Source organism: Bombina bombina, chromosome 9, assembly GCF_027579735.1.
Source record: "Bombina bombina isolate aBomBom1 chromosome 9, aBomBom1.pri, whole genome shotgun sequence".
Classification (NCBI taxonomy): domain Eukaryota; kingdom Metazoa; phylum Chordata; class Amphibia; order Anura; family Bombinatoridae; genus Bombina; species Bombina bombina.
The window spans coordinates 209742910-209755676 of NC_069507.1; the positions used below are offsets into that span (position 1 = coordinate 209742910).

At 37.2% G+C, this 12767-nt stretch overlaps 1 protein-coding gene across 1 annotated transcript in view; it reads left to right on the forward strand.

The window, feature by feature from the left end:
• JAKMIP3 (Janus kinase and microtubule interacting protein 3) overlaps positions 1 to 12767 on the forward strand; it is a 167000-nt gene that overhangs the window by 15036 nt on the left and 139197 nt on the right. The gene's annotated exons all lie outside the window — the stretch shown is intronic.

Genomic DNA, 12767 nt, shown 5'->3' on the forward strand with positions numbered 1-12767 from the left:
CACTATCAATACATTAATTAAATACAATACCTACAAATAACTACAATTAAATAAACTAACTAAAGTACAAAAAATAAAAAAGAACTAAGTTACAAAAAATATTTTTTTTTTTACAAACATTAGAAAAATATTACAACAATTTTAAACTAATTACACCTACTCTAAGCCCCCTAATGAAATTACAAAGCCCCCCAAAATAAAAAAATGCCCTACCCTATTCTAAATTAAAAAAGTTCAAAGCTCTTTTACCTTACCAGCCCTGAACAGGGCCCTTTGTGGGGCATGCCCCAAGAAATTCAGCTCTTTTGCCTGTAAAAAAACACATACAATACCCCCCCCCCAACATTACAACCCACCACCCACATACCCCTAATCTAACCCAAACCCCCCTTAAATAAACCTAACACTAAGCCCCTGAAGATCTTCCTACCTTATCTTCAACTCACCGGGTATCACCGATCGGTCCTGGCTCCAAAATCTTCATCCAACCCAAGCGGGGGCTGGCGATCCATAATCCTGTGGCTGAAGAGGTCCAGAAGAGGCTCCAAAGTCTTCATCCTATCCGGGAAGAAGAGGCGATCCAGACCGGCAACCATCTTGATCCAAGCGGCATCTTCTATCTTCATCCGATGAGGAATGGCTCCATCGTGAAGACCTCCAGCGCGGATCAATCTTCTTCCGACGACGTCCAACTGAAGAATGACGGTTCCTTTAAGGGACGTCATCCAAGATGGCGTCCCTCGAATTCCGATTGGCTGATAGGATTCTATCAGCCAATCAGAATTAAGGTAGGAAAATTCTGATTGGCTGATGGAATCAGCCAATCAGAATCAAGTTCAATCCGATTGGCTGATCCGATCAGCCAATCAGATTGAGCTTGCATTCTATTGGCTGATCGGAACAGCCAATAGAATGCGAGCTCAATCTGATTGGCTGATCGGATCAGCCAATCGGATTGAACTTGATTCTGATTGGCTGATTCCATCAGCCAATCAGAATTTTCCTACCTTAATTCCGATTGGCTGATAGAATCCTATCAGCCAATCGGAATTCGAGGGATGCCATCTTGGATGACGTCCCTTAAAGGAACCGTCATTCTTCAGTTGGACGTCGTCGGAAGAAGATTGATCTGCGCTGGAGGTCTTCACGATGGAGCCGTTCCTCATCGGATGAAGATAGAAGATGCCGCTTGGATCAAAATGGTTGCCGGTCTGGATCACCTCTTCTTCCCGGATAGGATGAAGACTTTGGAGCCTCTTCTGGACCTCTTCAGCCGCAGGATTGGATGAAGATTTTGGAGCCAGGACCGATCGGTGATACCCGGCGAGGTGAAGATAAGGTAGGAAGATCTTCAGGGGCTTAGTGTTAGGTTTATTTAAGGGGGGTTTGGGTTAGATTAGGGGTATGTGGGTGGTGGGTTGTAATGTTGGGGGGGGGGGGTATTGTATGTGTTTTGTTTACAGGCAAAAGAGCTGAATTCTTTGGGGCATGCCCTGCAAAGGGCCCTTTTCAGGGCTGGTAAGGTAAAAGAGCTTTGAACTTTTTTAATTTAGAATAGGGTAGGGCATTTTTTTATTTTGGGGGTCTTTGTTATTTTATTAGGGGGCTTAGAGTAGGTGTAATTAGTTTAAAATTGTTGTAATATTTTTCTAATGTTTGTAAATATTTTATTATTTTTTGTAACTTAGTTCTTTTTTATTTTTTGTACTTTAGTTAGTTTATTTAATTGTAGTTATTTGTAGGTATTGTATTTAATTAATGTATTGATAGTGTAGTGTTAGGTTTAATTGTAGATAATTGTAGGTAGTTTATTTAATTTATTTATTGATAGTGTAGTGTTAGGTTTAATTGTAACTTAGGTTAGGATTTATTTTACAGGTAATTTTGTAATTATTTTAACTATTTTAGCTATTAAATAGTTCTTAACTATTTAATAGCTATTGTACCTGGTTAAAATAAATACAAAGTTACCTGTAAAATAAATATAAATCCTAAAATAGCTATAATATAATTATAATTTATATTGTAGCTATATTAGGGTTTATTTTACAGGTAAGTATTTAGCTTTAAATAGGAATAATTTATTTAATAAGAGTTAATTTATTTCGTTAGATTTAAATTATATTTAATTTAGGCGGGTGTTAGGGTTAAAGTTAGACTTAGCTTTAGGGGTTAATAAATTTATTAGAGTAGCGGTGAGCTCCTGTCGGCAGATTAGGGGTTAATACTTGAAGTTAGGTGTCGGCAATGTTAGGGAGGGCAGATTAGGGGTTAATACTATTTATTATAGGGTTATTGAGGCGGGAGTGAAGCGGGTTAGGGGTTAATACATTTATTATAGTAGCGCTCAGGTCCGGTCGGCAGATTAGGGGTTAATAAGTGTAGTTAGGTGGAGGCGACGTTGGGGGCGACAGATTAGGGGTTAATAAATATAATATAGGGGTCGGCGATGTTAGGGCAGCAGATTAGGGGTACATAGGGATAATGTAGGTGGCGGGGGTGTACGGAGCGGCAGATTAGGGGTTAAAAATAATATGCAGGGGTCAGCGATAGCGGGGGCAGCAGATTAGCGGTTAATAAGTGTAAGGTTAGGGGTGTTTAGACTCGGGGTACATGTTAGAGTGTTAGGTGCAGACGTAGGAAGTGTTTCCACATAGAAAACAATGGGGCTGCGTTAGGAGCTGAACGCTGCTTTTTTGCAGGTGTTAGGTTTTTTTTCAGCTCAAACAGCCCCATTGTTTTCTATGGGGGAATCGTGCACGAGCACGTTTTTGAAGCTGGCCGCGTCCATAAGCACCGCTGGTATCGAGAGTTGAAGTTGCGGTAAATATGCTATACGCTCCTTTTTTGGAGCCTAACGCAGCCATTCTGTGAACTCTAAATACCAGCGGTATTTAAAAGGTGCGGCCAGAAAAAAGCATGCGTAGCTAACGCACCCCTTTGGCCGCAGAACTCTAAATCTAGGCGCATGTTTTTAATATTGGATCCATCACTTTAAGAGGAAGTTAAGGGTTACAAATAAAATAAAATTGTATTTCAGTTGATGATGTCATTAGCTCCTCCCCATATGTGGTTGGTGATTGGCCCAATTTCTATTGGTGTAGGTTTAAAGGGACAGTCTAGTCAAAATTAAACTTTCATTATCCAGATAGGACATGTAATTTTAATCAACTTTCCAATTTACTTTTATCATCAAATTTGTTTTTTTCTCTTAGTATTCTTAGTTGAAACTAAACATAGGCAGACTCATATGCTAATTTCTAAACTCTTGAGGGCTGCCTCTTATCACAGGGTTTTTAAATTCCTTTTCAACACAAAGAGTCTAAAAGTACATGTGGACCATATAGATAACACTGTGTACAGGCACAGGGAGTTATTTAAGATTTAGCCCAAAACAATGCTAACTCCAAGACAATAGATAATAAATAGTCACAGTCATGTGATCAGGGGGCTGGAAGAAGGTTCCTAGATACAAGGTAATCACAGAGGTAAAAAGTATATTAATATAACTGTGTTGGTTGTGCAAAACTGGGGAATGGGTAATAAAGGGATTATCCATCTTTTAAAACAATAACAATTCTATGGTAGACTGTCCCTTTAAATGACATATTTATATGTTACTTTGTTAACTTCTTCTAGAACATAGATACACTATTCAGCGCATAAAACCCACAAATATTCTTTCAAGATTCAGATAGAGAATACAATTTATACAATTTTTCAATGTACTTCTATTATCTAGTTTGCTTTATTCTCTTGGTGTCCTTTGATGAAGAAACAGCATTGCACATGGGTGACCCTCTAACATGAGGCACATATTTGCATCCACCAATCAGCAGCTCCTGAGCCTACCTAGATATCCTTTTTAACAAAGGATACTAAGACTATGAAACAAATTAGATAGGTAAATTATCTGTCTCCTTACAGAAGAAAGCACAAATGTAACACTCATATCCTGGTTCATGATGTTTAAATGCTCCAGAGCAGCTGTTTCCTGTTTCATTCTACAGAAACCAATCAATAAAAGCACTGGGACCTGCCAAGAAACATACTATTGATTGTCTATTAAAAATGGAAACATTCAGAAATCTGAATTAGAAGTTGCATCAAATTACAGAGTCTATTCACTTTTAACCCTTTTGCTGCTAAGCTTTATTTTTACACCCCAGTGCTGAGCTAATTTTGAACTTCTTTGCTACCTAAATTTAAACCCTATTGTAACTCAAATTTCACTAAGTGACCCACACAAATTATTTATTGTTTTTTTAGCAGGCCCAGCAGATTAACAACATATCATAATTATATTTATAATTCATCGCATTTGAGATAGCCGCGTCAAAAACTGTGAAAAATATGTATAATTATTGCAAAGATTTTAGTAATATTGAAAATAGCTTCTGTTGCTGTGTTCACCTTACTAAATTGTCATCATGGGTAGCCGTATGTGAAATAGGGGCACATATGGGCTTTTGGGGGTTATAATATAGATTATAGAGGCCCCGTTGTGCAGTACAGAAATAAAGCACTTTTAATCTTGCAAGGTGTTTACGGTTACCGCAGTGATGACCTGACTATTCTGTTACTACAGTGATCACCTGACTATACCGTTACTACAGTGATCACCTGACTATTCTGTTACCATAGTGATCACCTGACTATTCTGTTACCACAGTGATCACCTGACTATTCTGCTACCATAGTGATCACCTGACTATTCTGTTACCATAGTGATCACCTGACTATTCTGTTACCACAGTGATCACCTGACTATTCTGCTACCATAATGATCACCTGACTATACTGTTACTACAGTGATCACCTGACTATACTGTTACTACAGTGATCACCTGACTATTCTGTTACTACAGTGATCACCTGATTATACCGTTACTACAGTGATCACCTGACTATTCTGTTACTACAGTGATCACCTGATTATACCGTTACTACAGTGATCACCTGACTATACCGTTACTACAGTGATCACCTGACTATTCTGTTACCATAGTGATCACCTGACTATTCTGCTACCACAGTGATCACCTGACTATACTGTTACTACAGTGATCACCTGACTATACCGACAACATTAATATATTTTTTTTAAGAGAGGGACTTGTCTACTAGAAAATTAACTTTATTGGGGGCCTCTAGATATACTAGATTTTTGTTATTATGTATATAATATCCCATTCCCAAGCAAATTCCCATGTATTTTATTTTACTGCTCCAAGATCACTATTATTCGAAAGAGCAGGTGATTGTCTGTGAGGTTTGTAGCTGCTATGGGAGCTGAGATTGAGGGGTTTGAAGAACTTCCCCACCATCCAGCTCCCTAGCAGCTACACTGAGCTTCCTGGCTCAGCCCCTTTGGGACATCACTGGCACTCCCATGAAGCCTAGAGGTGCTACCTATTAGGCCACCAACGGATCCCCGGCCTGTAGTGGGGGGGGGTCGCCGAAAACAGTGTTTGAGCGGTGATCCTCCTACACAACGCAAAGGACTTGTCATGCACCTGCAGGCTGACATGTGCACGACAAGGTTAAAGGGGCTCTTTTTCTAAAATTAATCATATTAAAGGGACATGAATGTCAAAATTAAACTTTCATGGTTCAGATATAACATGCAATTTTAAGAGACTTTTTAATTTACTTCTGTTATCAAATTTACTTTGTTCCCTTGGTATCCTCTGGTGAAAAGCACACCTAGGTAGGTTCAGGAGCTGGTTGGTGATTGGTGGCTATGTGCATATGCCTCTTGTTATTGGTTCACCAGATATGCTCAGTTAGGTCCCAGTAGTTCATTGCTACTCTAAATATACTTGAACTATGTGTTTAATCCATTTGATAGGGTTAAACACATAGGGGTCGATCCTAATCCTACAGAATAGCTTATTAATTGATTTATCTACAGAAATCCTCTTAGACTTTAATGGTGTTTTTCTGTTGAAGATGATTAGAGCAGTTTTTCGAAGGGATTGTAATAAATCCCATAGTTATTTACAAGCTACAGTGCAATCATAAAATGCTCTAACACATTAGAGCATATTCTTTGTGCACTTTTATGTCCCATTAAAGGACCATTAAATACAGTCGCATTGCACAGAGAAAAAATGCATAATTAAAAGACAATGCAATGCTGAGACTCAATTTAAATAGATTTTTTTTCTGACAAATTTTAAAGTTACATTAATTTTTGTTCCCCTGCATCTTATGACAGCCATCAGCCAATCACAAAATGCATTTACGTTTATACTGTGAATTCTTGCACATGCTCAGTAGGAGCTAGTGCATCAGAAAGTGTACATATAAAAATACTGTGCACATTTTGATGATGGAAGTGAATTAGAAAGTTGATTACAATTGCATGCTCTATCTGAATCATGAAAGTTTAATTTTGACTTTAATGTTCCTTTAATCACAAGTGTAACATAGTGTACTTTATTCACCAAAGCAGTCTCTTGGTACTTTTAAATTGTATACATATTTAATAATAAATAAATGAGACCTCCATATTCCTCCTTAATCTGTGTTTAATGGGTAGTAATAATAATAATAATAATAATAATAAAATAAACTCATTGTAAGAGCCTCAGATTATGTAAACAATAACTCTCATGTTAACACTGCTGTGTGGGTGTAATTCAGATTCATTAACGCAGATTGGAAGTGCAAGTTTATAAGATTAAAGTTGGTGATGTTCAGAGGAATTTGTGCACACAATGGTCAAATTGAATTCTAGATTGCACATCTCTAGTTCCTGAGAGTGAGTAATGCACATTATCCTACGGCCACTGTCTGCATTGAGTTTTTCAAATTGTTGGGCAATATGTGCATATTATATATACATACAGACACATATACAATCACACACATATATATATATATATTCTTTTTATTTTTTTATATCACTGTTGCTTTGTTCTTTTGGTATCCTGTTGAGGGGTAGCTATGTGATACTGGGAGCTAGGTAAACACATTTGTTAAGCCAATGACATGGGGCATATATGTGCAGCCTCCAATCAACTGCTAACTTTCAATAGGGCATTGCTGCTTCTGAGCCTACCTAAGTATGCTCCTCAACAAAGGATGCCAAAAGAACAAAGCAAATTGGAAGTTGTTTAAAATGGCATGATCTATCTTAATCATAAAAGTTTAAGTATGACATTACTGTCCCTTTACATTTAGAGAAGTGAGGTCTGTCAATGCGAGGGGGTCAGAGTGACATTCCACTAAATACAAGCAAATCTTAACAAATCAGACCCTGTTTTTAGAGATGTCAAGTTTAGTTACGTTGTGCAAATTTATTTAGTTAGTAGCTTTTCGATTTTATGAAATAAATTAGTTTTCATATTCATAGCATGCTGATTTTTTTTTAGCAAGTTTCTTACAGTACAGAACCCAATGTCAACTGACTCTATTTGTAATCTCAAGAAATCCATAGCATGCGTTTTATGATCATATTATGTCAGTTTTAACCCTTTGAGTGCTAATGACGGCTCTGAGCCGTCACAGAGTTTCCTACTCTGGTGCTAATGATGGCTCAGAGCCGTCTATAGCACTCTCCCACCTTGAGGGAGATCTGGGGGCTCCCACCCGCTCCTACCCCAGCGATCGTGCCTGTAGAGTGACAGGCATCGCCAGGGCTTCCCGTTTTGCGTGGTGACATCACCCGTAATCACGTCACCGTGCAACTTTATTTATTCTTAACAATGTTACCTATAGGAGCAGGGGACATGCTGCTTAGAAGCCTGTATCTCAGGCATCTAAGCAGCTACAGACCCCCAAGACCCACCATTGCCTAATCTTTCCAACAGTGTAAGTCTTGGGGGTCTGAATTTTTTTAAAAAAAAGTTCAAAAAATAAAAAAAAACTTTCAAAATCTTAGCACCCAGGTGGGAAAGTGCTTCGCACATATATGAATATGTAAAATAAATATATTGGCAAAAATGCTTCATGTAAACGTTAGCACTGTTTTACTGTTAACATTTTTCTCTGCACGTGCATGTGAAGCATAGCTAGATATTCTCAGTGCACCAGCAATTTAAATACTGCAGCTGTTTAGATTGCCAGTGGGGCTTGTATCATGTCAGCAATTAACAAATTGAGTCATTATCAGATGGTACAAGCACCTTACGCTGTCTGAGCAAGTGTTGTGTTTAAAATGCTGGTGCACGGTGCCTACTTAAAGGGACACTAAACCCAATTTTTCAGCACCCCGGGTAGAGTTTGTTGATTGGAAGCTAAATTTAGCCATTAATCAGCAAGCGCTACCCAGGTTCTGAACCAAAAATGGGCCTGCTCCTAAGCTTAGATTCCTGTTTTTTTTTCAAATAAAGATAGCAAGAGAAAAGAAGAAACATTTATAATAGTAGAAAACGAGAAAGTTGCTTAAAATTGCATGCTCTATCTGAATCATGAAAGAAAAACATTGGGTTCAGTATCCCTTTAAATACACTGTTGAAACAGCTATAGCTTTTATTAGAAGAATATTTACTAATACATGTATATTACAAAAATGCTTCTATTCAAAACTGCAATATATTTATGTGAATTTCAATTTTGGTTGGAATGTCCCTTTAAGAGGGGTTAGACCCTTTGAAATTAGAAAAGAAGGTTCATTTTATGCCTTTTTCTTTTCTTTTTTTGCAACAATTCCTTTTTCTATTTAACCCAGTGTAAGCCAAGAGCTACCTGTAATCTCATAGAAAATGCTTTAAACAACATATTTGTTAGTAACCTAGCACGTACACAATGCATTATACAGATATGCACACATTATGTTATGCAGAATAGATTATGGTGCCTTTGAGCTGCAGCAGGAGGGATAATACAATAATACCACAGCACCCACAGATCTACTGTCATCAAGATGGATTATTCATTGTTCCAGAGCTGCTTTCTGTTACAAGCAAGCAGAATGATATATTTGGCCTGCAAGGCACGTTTCTGCTCTCAATAAATAAGTCTAATTATCTGCGCAACTGAATTACAATATCCTGCTAATTATCTAAAATTACTGTTTTCAAGCACACCCATTTCTGCAGTGTTTTTAATTAAAACACAAATGGCGTCGTTTTAATAATAAAGTGCATTTACATAAATTACTATAAATTGTTTAAACATCGCAGCAACCTAGCTTTATTATGGCACAGAAGAGGTTAATAAATGCATATACATTCAAAAGTGTTAAAGGTATAACTACTAAACAAATCTGTCTTTCATATGACAGAGTCACATTTAGACCTGTTCAATATGTTCTCATTTGCATGAAAAATAAATGAAGTTAATTGAGGTAAAGACAGTTTAATTTGAAACAAATACAGTTGTATACCTTGTGAAATCTCTATTAATACTCATTGGCTGATAGGCACTTCCTGCTATTGACCAAATGATACTGGTATGTTAGTTTACATTTAAAGAGTTTCTACTTCATGTATAATAGAACTCTGAGTACAATGTTCTTTAATGGAATTGCATTAGGTACTGTTTAATGATTTCTCTGTATTTATTTGTGATTGAACAATCAATATGTTTGGGTTCCATGTACTAAAGGGACAGTATACACTCATTTTCAAATAACTGCATGTAATAGACACTACTATAAAGAATAAGATGCACAGATACTGATATAAAAATCCAGTATAAAATGGTTTAAAAACGTACTTAGAAGCTTTCAGTTTAGCTCTGTTGAAAAGGCAGTTGGAAAGCCCACTGCAAGTGGGAAATAAGACACGCCCCCCTCCCCCTTCTTTTGCATATGAAAAGACCCTTTACACAAACAGGAGCAAGCTGGAGAAGGTAGCTGACGGTATTCAAATAAAACTTTGGGGCTTGGTTAGGAGTCTGAAAATCAGAACAATGTTATTTAAAAATAAGCAAAATTATACATTTAAAAAAAAAAAAAAAAACTTTATGGGCTTTATAAATAGATCATCTACAAAACATTTATGCAAAGAAAAAATGAGTGTATAATGGCCCTTAAGCAGTGAGCGCTGCTTTGGAGCCCTTTCAGTGCACGTTTGGTCATCCGAACCTGTTAACTGCCAGTTGCAATGTGGGAGGTCACACGGCCGCTGCCTTGTCACCTCTGAGGTTGTGGAAATAAATTACCCCGAGCATTCTTGTTTGGGGTGATTGACAGGCCTTGCTCTTATGTGACCAGCTATAAAGAGCATGGGAGGGGGGTTTACTGCACAAGCGAATACATGTTCAATAGAAAATAAGTACAGTGTCAGTTGCAAAGACCTTGGATTTTTAAAAAGAAAAGTCTTCAGATTATTTTTATTTTACTTTTTATTATCAAATTTCTTAACACTTCTTCCTGTTCAGTGAAGATAAAATTCCACCGGTGCTGCAAAGTCTCATTAGAGATTGTTTGATAACAGCCTCTATTTTGCATACATCTATGTTACTGATTTCTTTCTCAATAAATGCAGCCTTCCTTGTATATTTCTAGGTATGTCTTTTTTATTTTTGGTTATTCTCACTTACTTTCTGTTCTCTCCAACCTCTCCCCCCAGAATAATTTACAAAAATGCTGCAGTTTTTTTAATATTTAAAATGTATTTTATTAACACAAAGCTTTAAAGGGACATGAAACTCCAAAAAAAATGATTTCATGATTCAGATAGATCATGCAATTTTAAACAACTTTCCAATTCACTTCTATTATCTAATTTGTTTAGTTGTCTTGGTATCCTTTGTTCAAAAGCATACCAAGGTAGGTTCAGGAGCTGGGAGCTAGCTGCTGATTGGTGACTGCACAAAAATACCTCTTATCACTGGCTCACCAATGAAAACAGCTAGCTCCCATCAGTGCATTGCTGATCCTTCAATAAGAGAAAACAGCAGAATGAAGCAAAATTGATAATAGAAGTAAATTGGATAGTTGTTTAAAAATGTATGTTCTATCTGAATCAAAAAAGAAACATTTTGGATCTCATGTCAAATAGAACAATTGCTGAAACTCGAACAATTTGCAACTTTAAAAAAAGTAAAAGCAAAATGATTATGAGGATTAACAGAAATATAAACATACCCCCCCCCCCCCCACCGAAAAAGTAAAAATCCTTCATATGCCTATAGTTTTGTATATAGAGGGCTAGATTACAAGTGGTGCGTAAACGAGTGCGCGCCTGTTAAATTGTGCTGATGTTACAAATTGAGCACAATCACGATTTACACTAGAATCATTACTGCAATTTCAGAGCTGTGGTTAACTGTTAGGCGAAAATAAAAAGTCTCACAAGATCATTTTTTTTCTCCATTGATTTCTATGGGGGAATACGTGAATGCGCACACAACATTCTAAGTTTGTTTGTTTCTGCTAGTCGGGTTACCGCTAGAGCAAAAACAGTTTAATTTCAACTTGTAATACCGGCACAACCTGACTAGCGCAAACATTTTAATTCTAGCAGAGTTATCGCTCTAGCGCATTGGTTTTCAAACCTGTCCTCAGATCTCCCAAACAGGCCAGGTTTTCAGGAATACCTTGAATGAGAGAAGGTAAAATAAGCATATTTACTAATGAGCTGATTATTTCACCTGTGCTCTAGTAAAGATATCCTCACAATGTGGCCTGTTAGGTAGTCCTGAAGAGAGGCTTAAAAATCAGTGCTCTAGCGGAAACGCTGAATACCGCTCCACTTGTAATTTGTCCCAGAATTTTTTTAGGTTAATTAGTTTTATTTCAATTAAATGATGCATTATACAACACATTTAAACATGATATTATCTAGAAACAGTTCTAAAGATAATGGGAGTGTTTTTCAGTTTAAGCTGAGTTTAAGCTGAGGCAGAAAGGGGCGCGTATACGCGCCCCTGTATGCCTCACCTTGCTTGTGGCGGGGCAAAATTACCCACAGGGAATCACCATTGCACACAAGCGCAATTTTGTGCTTGCGTGCAATCCCACCCCCTGCCCACGCACAGCCAATAATGCGCGGGCAGGAGCTGTCAAACTCCTCGGTCGGACTCGACCGCAGTGATTGAATTTCGCCACCTTAGAGGTTATGAAGAGGTTCGCTGCTTGTTAAATTACGGCGAGCAAGTTCTTGTGAGAACTTGCAGCCGTAGGGCTTTGGTAAATCGAGCCCTAAATACATGCTAGATAGAATGATGCATTCAAAGAAAAAATTAGTCTGAGAATAATATTGAGAAAATAAGAGTAAAGTTTTAGTGTCTATAAAACAATGGGAGATGCCATGTTATAACTTAGGTTACCTTCTCTGCTGTGGCTAATTAGGAACAGTTATAAATAGGTCACTAGTGTGTGCAGCCAATGGCTGTATAGGATATAGCTGTGTTCTGCACTTCCATTTCTAACAGGAACTAAAAAGTTCACAATTTCAGAATGGATTTACAGGAAAAGGGGACAAACTAAATCATGAAAGTTTATTGCAGTTATTTTTATATGCACGATTTATCATTTTAGATTATAACCTCAAACTCTCAAAGTGTTTAATGTCCCTTTAATAACTTTGTAGGAGTTAAACACGTAAGGGTCGATCACAATCCTTTAGAAAATCCTCATTGGCTTTGATGGTGTTTGTCTGATCAAAATCGTTAGATTTTTTTTTCTAAAGAATAACGATTGACCCCATAGTTATATGTAAACAATTGTGCATTAAATCTATTTACACTTCTATGTATTTATTTTTTCTTAAAGAGATAGGAAAGTCATAATTAAACTTGCACAATTTAGATAGAGCATGTATTTTTTAGACACTTTTAAATGAACTTCTATTCTCAAATATGCTTTGTTC